General features: G+C 36.6%; 1 protein-coding gene and 1 pseudogene across 3 annotated transcripts in view; one reads left to right on the top strand and one right to left on the bottom strand.

The window, feature by feature from the left end:
* The window catches only part of Ndufa12 (NADH:ubiquinone oxidoreductase subunit A12), a 30382-nt gene that overhangs the window by 3328 nt on the left and 18725 nt on the right, over positions 1-8329 (bottom strand). The window lies entirely within an intron of this gene.
* LOC107139642 lies at positions 2342-7542 on the top strand (annotated as a pseudogene).

Raw genomic sequence — 8329 nt, 5'->3', positions numbered from 1 at the left:
AGCTTTTTTTTTTTTTTTTTTTGGTATCAGGGACTGAACTCAGGGGCACTCAACCACTGAGCCACATCCCCAGCCCTATTTTGTATTTTATTTAGAGACAGGGTCTCACTGAGTTGCTTAGTGCCTTGCTAAGTTGCTGAGGCTGGCTTTGAACTCATGATCCTCCTGCCTCAGACTCCTGAGCTGCTGGAGGTATATAGCTTAAATGGCAATTTGGCAATAGGTGTAAAAAATACTTATAAAACATGTATGCTGTATGTAATAATTTTACTTACAGGAATTTACCTTAAGGAAATGTGAACACATAGGTAAATGCTTATGTACAAGAAAGATGCTGACCACAGCTTTATTTGTAATAGTGAGAAAATGAAAAGAACAAAACCAAGAATAAAGGGGAATACTTAAATAACTCATGACACACCCACATGACAGAAAAAGTGTCACGATAAATTATATGTGTGTGTGTATGTGTGTATTCATGTATTTTGAGCCACATCCCCAGCGCTTTTTTATTTTTAATTAGTTAATAAATTAATTAATTTTTGGTGCCAGGGATTGAACCCAGGGGAGCTCAAACACTGGGCCTCGCTAAATTGTTTAGGGCCTTGCTAAGTTGCTGAGGCTGGCTTTGAATATGTGATCCTCCTGCCTCAGCCTCCCAAGTTACTGGGATCACAGGTGTACGATACCATGCCCAGCTTATTTTTTATTTTGAGATAGGGTCTTCCTAAATTGCTGAAATTGGCCTTAAACTTGTGCTCCACCTCTCTCAGCCTCTGGAGTCACTGGGATTACAGGTATATGCCACCACACCTGTAATCCCAGTGACTCAGGAGGCTGAGGCAGGAGGATTACAAGTTCAAAGCCACCCTCAGCAATTTAGCAATGTCCTCAGCAACTCAGCAAGACTCTGCTTCTAAATAAAATAGAAAAAGGGGCTAGGGATGTGGCTCAGTGGTTGAGGTTGAGTGCCCCTGGGTTCAACCCTGGTTTAAGGAAAAAAAAAAAAAAAAAAGTAGGTTGTTTATTTAATTTTAAAATACTACTCAGATAACATTTGTAAATCATGGGCATTGTTCTAAATATTTCACAAATATTAGCTCACTTAATCCTGGTCAACTCTAGAGATACATTTTATAATTCCAATTTAAAGGAAACAAGGGCATCAAGAGTTTATTTAAATAATTTGCCCAAGGTAGTGGAACAGGTATTCAAACCCAGGCTACCTCTTCAAAGAGTCCCATTACATTAATAACACAAAGAAAAAGACATATGTGCATAGCAAATAAGACTGGAATAAAATACAACAAAATGTTAACAATGATTGTTTCTATATGGTGGGATAATAGGTTATGTTTATTTCCTTAGCTATCTTCTATAATGAACACATATTATTTTTTAAAAAAAAGAAAGTATATTAAAAAGAAAAATTCGCCTAATTCAAACCAACTCTGGAAGTAGTTTATAGACCTTCCCCAAGTCATCTGTCATTATTTTGAGACTACAGGTTCTATCTACTTCTAACCTCATTTCATCCCACTTAAGCCAACATTAAAAAACAAACAAACAAAAAACCCTTTTAAGTACTCAAATGTTTTAGTGGCAGTGACTGTTTCTCTCAGTCTACCTTAATGAAAATTTCTTCTAAGTCAATTCTACAATGCCATGTCATTCACTAAAGATTACACAGAAAAAGGTCAAAATGACTTTTTAATCTAGAAATCTCAAAATTTTCTACTCATGACTCTCTCTGGCATGTACTTAAGCTGTGATAGCCTGTGACCACAATAAAGATTTATTCTGGATTGAGGACCACACTTTCAACATGTGAGCTTTTGCAGGGGGCATTGCAGATGCAAACCTTAATACTAAATATTATTTTCCCTTTTTCTGAAGAACTTCTTTTAACATTTCTTGCAAGTTGGCCCTCCAAACTAGATAGAGATGCAAAACCATAATGAAAGTGAAATATCAAGAAAATGTCCTGTTATTTTGTGAACTTACATCAGAGAGCTACAAAAAAAGACAGTATAGTAAGTACAATTAGCAAAACAAGCTAATTCTATATATATACTTGCTAAATCAAATGTGGATATAACTCAAACAACTTGATTATTCAGGAAATCCTGTTTTATGGATCTAGTCTGACTGAATTCAAGGGGAGAAGTTACAGATTTATGATAAGAAGAAGATTAATAGATTTACAGAGGCTGGGGTTGTGGTTCAGTGGTGGAGTGCTCGCCTAGCATGTGTGAGGCACTAGGTTCGATCCTCAGGACCACATAAAAATAAATAAATGAAATAAAAATATTGTGTTCATCTAATATATATATATTCATTCATTCACAATGACATAAAAGCAGAAAATCTAATTTTAGGTTAAAAAATCCAGATCAGGCTTATCTTGCAGATTATAACTTTCCTACAGATATCTTCACAAAGTGAACCACAAACAATATCAGAAGAACCCTAGAAAAGGTAATAATAAGACAACAGGATTTACACCTGAAAACCTTGGCTACTGAATGCTGCAGTGGTTGTGTGGTGAACTTCTCTGGGAACAGAACCTAAAGGACCCCATGGCTGTCTAGTTAAGTGAGCTCCCTGAGTCAGTGCTGAAGCAGGCTCCTTCCTTGTTGCTGTGAAACAGCCCAATTTTTGATATGTGTTCATAGTTTAGCATATAATAAAAACCCAAACTATCAAAGGCTCAAGAAAATTCTGAACTCAACTAGAATACCTTTAGAACCACTGAAATTTTCCACTGAAGGACAATGTACATGTTGTATATTCCAACCAATCAAAAAGATGATTCACAAAAGGCTGCTATAAAGCAAGTTAGTCTAAAGCAAAAAAGTAATAGAAAAAGTCCACAACAAGAGAAATGCTGAGTCCTTCCCAACATGAAATAAAGTACAAGAAGAGGACAATATGATTGGACTGATGAATAGTGACACAGCTTAGGAAAGCACAAGAAGACAAAAATATCACGAGTCTTCAGAACTTCAGAATAAGGTAAATAGTTTCCTACAGAAATGTAGCTATATGCAATTCCCAAACTCATTTTTAAACCCTATCAAGATTTTACCAGTCCAAATCAGGCATGGTGGTGCATGCCTGTAATCCCAGCAGCTCAGAAGGCTGAGGCAGGAGGATCACGAGTTCAAAGCCAGCCTCAGCAAAAGCAAGGCACCTGTGAGACCTTGTCTCTAAATAAAATACAAAATAGGGCTGGGAATATAATTCATTGGTCAAGTGTCCCTGAGTTCAATCCCCAATACACACCCCAAAAAAAGAGTTTACCAGTCCAGCTGGGTGTGGTAGCACTCACCTATACTCACAGTGACTTAGGAGGCTGAAGCAGAGGATCACAGTTTGAGGCCAGCCTCAGCAACTTAACAAGGCCCTAAGCAACTTAGCAAGACCCTGTATCAAAATAAAAAATGAAAAAAGGGCTGGGGATATGGCTCAGTGGTTGAGAGCACCTCTGTTCAATTGGGTTCAATCTCGGGTACAAAAAAAAAAACAAAAACCCAAAAAACAAATAAGCAAACAAACAAAGATTTTACCAGTCCAAACATAATCATCTCCACCTTCCACTTCCACCTTGGTATACATATACTTCCATGACTGATATGGGGATCACAGATTTAGAAATTTCTACAGAACTGTGGTCTACAACTCTCCAGTTTACTCTTAGTGAAGAGACAAAGGACAAAGGCAGATGTACATCATTATGGCTTTGTCATACTTTTCCTTTTGATAGTAGCATGTGTTGTTTTACATTTTCTTTGAAGATCTAAAATAAAATTCCTTTGATGATTAAAAAAAAATTTATTCTGGAAATTGGAATCCAGAACAGTTTTTTTGTTCATGAGAAGTAATACATAGTTTATTTCCATATCCTGGTTATGAAAATTTCCAACAACTCATCTCTGTAAAGTGTTTAAATGAAATCTTTTTTTATAATTTATAAATATGTGTATATATGTACATATTTTAGTTGTAGATGGACAGAATACCTTTATTTTATATTTATTCTTATGTGGTGCTGAGGATCATATCTGAGGCTCAGTGCCTCACACGTCTTAGGCACTGAGCTACAACCCCAACCATCAAATGGATCTTAAATGAAGCACTGTATAACAAGTGAAACATGCTAAAAGGTGAATTTTAAAAATCAAAGCACTTTTGTGTTCATTTTATAATGAACATAATTTTAACAGGAAAAAGTTATAAAGAATATAACATTGGAGAATCTACTACAGTCATGCTGTTTGTAGTTTTTTAGAACATAATCTCTTAACATTCCAATTTTCTGTAGCAGAAAATAAAACAGTAAGAAAGACCTATTTTGAGAAGAATCATGCAACCCACTGTATTAAGTAATACTTGTTTCAATCCAAATCAACGTACTATATCCCTAATCTGAAAATTTGAGCATCCCTAATATGACAATCTGAAATGCAAAATACATTTTTGAATCAAAATACATTTTGAATTTTGATTTTTGAATCCTGATGTGATACTCAAAAAGTTTCAGGTTTTGGAATATATCAAAATTTGGATTTCTAGATCAGGGATGCTCAACCTTTAAAATCTGGCAAATATCCCCCCCCCCAAAAAAAAAACCTTTAAAATTGGAATCATTTCTAGTTACAAGCACTAGAAATAAGGCACACTCAACCTGTACCTAAAAAAGGCTAGATTGAGCAAATATGCCAAGAGGAAAAAGACAATATTCTCCACTATTGATAGCTGACAGTTTATTTAAGGGAATAATATTTATGTTTATACTCATTCATTCAATATTTATTCAGCAACTACCACGTATTAGGAATTATTCTAACATGGTAGTTAGGGAAACAACAAATTAAATGATATATAATAAGACATCAGGCAGAGGTAGGTAAGTGCTACCAAGTAAAAAAGCTACATAGAATAGGAGAAGGGGACAATGTGAGAGGAGAACAGAGCTCTTTTATAGGGCTGGGATTGTAGCCCAGTGGTAGAGCACTTGCCTCGCATGAGTGAGGCACAGTGTTCGATCCTTAGCACCACATAAGAATAAATAAAATAAAGGTACTGTGTCCATCTACAACATCAACAACAACAAAAGAATAAGAGTCAATGGAGTAGGCATCTGAATAAAGTGAAGATGTATATTATGATTTGGATATGAGGTGTCCCCCTAAAGCTCCTATATTAATAGAGGAATATTCAGAGGTAAGGTGATTAAATTATGAGAAATGTAACCTATTTCTATGGGCTAACTGGGTGGCAGCTGTAGACACGAGGGGCATGGTTGAAGGAGGTGGGTTACTGGGGCATGCCCTAGAAGAGTTCATCTTTCCTGCGGCTCCTTCCCTTTGCACTCTCTGCTTCCTGGCCACCACGAACGGAGCAGCTTTCGTCCACCATGCCCTTCTGCCTCACCTTGCGCTCAGAGCAGTGGAGTTGGCCCAACATAGATTGAACCTCTGAAACTGTGACACAAAATAAATCTAAGTTGCTCTCGTCAGGTATTGTGGTCACAGTGATGAAAAACTAATACAATGTGAGCCATGCAAAGCCTAGGGAAATAGCTAGGGCACAGAGACCGAGGTGGGAATGTGCTCTCTATTCAAGGATGATGTGGCTAAATCCAAATCAGTAGGGCAGAGAACAGGACAATGTACACAGAGCTAGAAAGGACTGAGAGGGCATAAGGTCTTGCAGAACAGTAAAGATTTGGGAGTTTCATCATCAATGTGATGGGAAGCCAATAGATAGTTCAGAGTGGAGATTCAATGTGGTCTTATGTACATTTTAAAAGAATCACTCTAAGCTGAAGGTGTAGCTCAGTGGTAGAGCACTCACTTAGCATATATATGAGGTCCTGGGTTTGATCCCTGGAACTGTAGAAAGAGAACAAAAAGAAATACTCTAATCATTTAGTAGGTGGAGAATACTAGCGTGTTCTAAGAATCCATCCGTTGGGAGGTGGGTGTTGCAGAAGGCAGGCAGGAGATAACTGTGGCCTGGACAAGGGTAATAGTTATGGGGGTAGTGATGAGATATGGAATATATTCAGAAAGTAAAGTGGGGTGGGAGGATAAGTAGAAGAAATATTGAGAGGTATGATCAATGCATAAAGAATGCATGCATGGAAATATCATAGTGATTCCCATTAATTTGTACAATAAATATGTGTTAATAATTAAAAAGAGAGTAAAGCAGAAAGAACTTGCTGATACACAGTAGAGAAAGAAGAGCAGAGAATGACCTTATGTTTCTGATGTGAGTAAACAAGGATCATTTGAGTACTTAGGAACATTTTGCTTGATAGGTTTGTTAGTCTAACTATTCACTGGGCATTTGAAGAACTGGAAAAAAAAATCAAATATGTTAAATTTATAAATGTAACCTAAAAGGCTTAAAGGAATGTAATTAACTAAATTTGCAAATGGTTATAACTGTCTAGGAGAATTTAATCCTTTCCGTTGGAGTTTATGAAACATTCATCAAAGAACAAGAGGAAATGATTGTTCTTTATTTTTATGCAAAAAGTATTTAGTATACTAATCTTGTTATCCTATTTATAAATTGAACCTAAAGACTTAAGAAGAAATAGGTTTTAAGACTTACAATTGTAATAGCAGTGTGTTAATTTTAAGCCCAAATTGCCTTTCTATATACAAAACCCTGAGGCACTAAAAAACTCAAATTGACAAGCAGAAAATTTAGTGAGTTGGGAAAGATGTCTGTGATATATTAAGTGAGGAGAGGAGGAAGCAAGTCACAAAATACTGTGCATATTATGTCAAAAATGTATATGTACATTGTTGTTTGTAATCACAAACTTTCTTCTAAAGAGGGTATGACCAATAAACTACCATCTGTTCTCCTCATTGTGATCCTTCTTGGCCAGTGTGGTGGCCTGCACCTGTAGTCCCAGCTACGTGGGAGGCTGAGGAAGGAAGATCTCCTGTACCCAGGAATTCAGGGTTAGCCTAGGCAATATTCAGATACTCCAACACTTAAAAATAACAACAACAAAATATTGCATTTCTATGCAAAAGCAAACCATTGAATATTTGTTGAATCAGTAAATGAAAGTTAAACAGTGCTTGCTTCCAGGCTGAGGAAGTATGAGTTTATTTGTTTCTACCTCATTTCTCTGGATTTCCAAGCTTTTCCAGGACAACTCTTATAATCAGATTGTGTGTGTGTGTGTGTGTGTGTGTGTGTAGGCAGGAAATTTTTATGTGGTAGGTCCAGGGCCTCCAAGTACCCCATCTACTACCGAGCCACATAACAGCCCAGAAAAAAGTATTTAAAAATAATCAGAGGACTGCTTTAACAACAAGAAACATTACTTATAATATTCATAAAAAAATAAAACTGAATATAATATGAACACAACTACATTAAAATACTTTAAAAGAACTAAAGGAAATATGTGGTTCTCTTAGGGGGCTGTAATGATCACCATCCCTTGTCAGTATATTTATAAACTTTTCTGATTTTTCCATGTCTGTTTTTGCTTTTCTGCAGTGCTGATGAAACCCAGGCATACACCCCCAGTCTCCACATTTTTAAAAAGAAGAGATTCTATACAGATTCAATGAACTTCATATTGCCATATTACATGACACTTCTCTGTCATTATCTTACTCAACCTTTTAGCAACAATAAATAAAACCTGTCTTCCCTTCTTGAAGTACTAAATCTCTTTTCTTCTACCTTGCTAACCACTTCTCATTCTTCTTTGCTGGTATGACCTATGCCCTAAGTTTCAGATTCATATATTTAACAGTTTACTTGACACATCTATTCACTCGGGCTTCTAACAGGTATCGAAAACTTACTAAATCCAAAAGGAGACTTCCAATTCTTTTTTTTTTAATTTTTTATTGTTGGTTGTTCAAAACATTACATAGTTCTTGATATATCATATTTCACACTTTGATTCAAGTGGGTTATGAACTCCCATTTTTACCCCGTATACAAATTGCAGAATCACATCAGTTACACATCCATAGATTTACATATTGCCATACTAGTGTCTGTTGTATTCTGCTGCCTTTCCTATCCTCTACTATCCCCCCTCCCCACCCCTCCCCTCCCGTCTTCTCTCTCTACCCCCTCTACTGTCATTCATTTCCCCCCCTTGTATTATTTTCCCCTTTCCCCTCACTTCCTCTTGTATGAAATTTTGTATAACCCTGAGGGTCTCCTTCCATTTCCATGCAATTTCCCTTCTCTCTCCCTTTCCCTCCCACCTCTCATCCCAGTTTAATGTTAATCTTCTTCTCCTGCTCTTCGTCCCTACTCTGTTCTTAGTTAC

This window comes from Marmota marmota, unplaced genomic scaffold, assembly GCF_001458135.2.
Source record: "Marmota marmota marmota unplaced genomic scaffold, marMar, whole genome shotgun sequence".
NCBI lineage: Eukaryota > Metazoa > Chordata > Mammalia > Rodentia > Sciuridae > Marmota > Marmota marmota.
The sequence above is the reverse complement of the archived record's forward strand: the minus strand, read 5'-3'. Positions and strand labels throughout refer to the sequence as shown.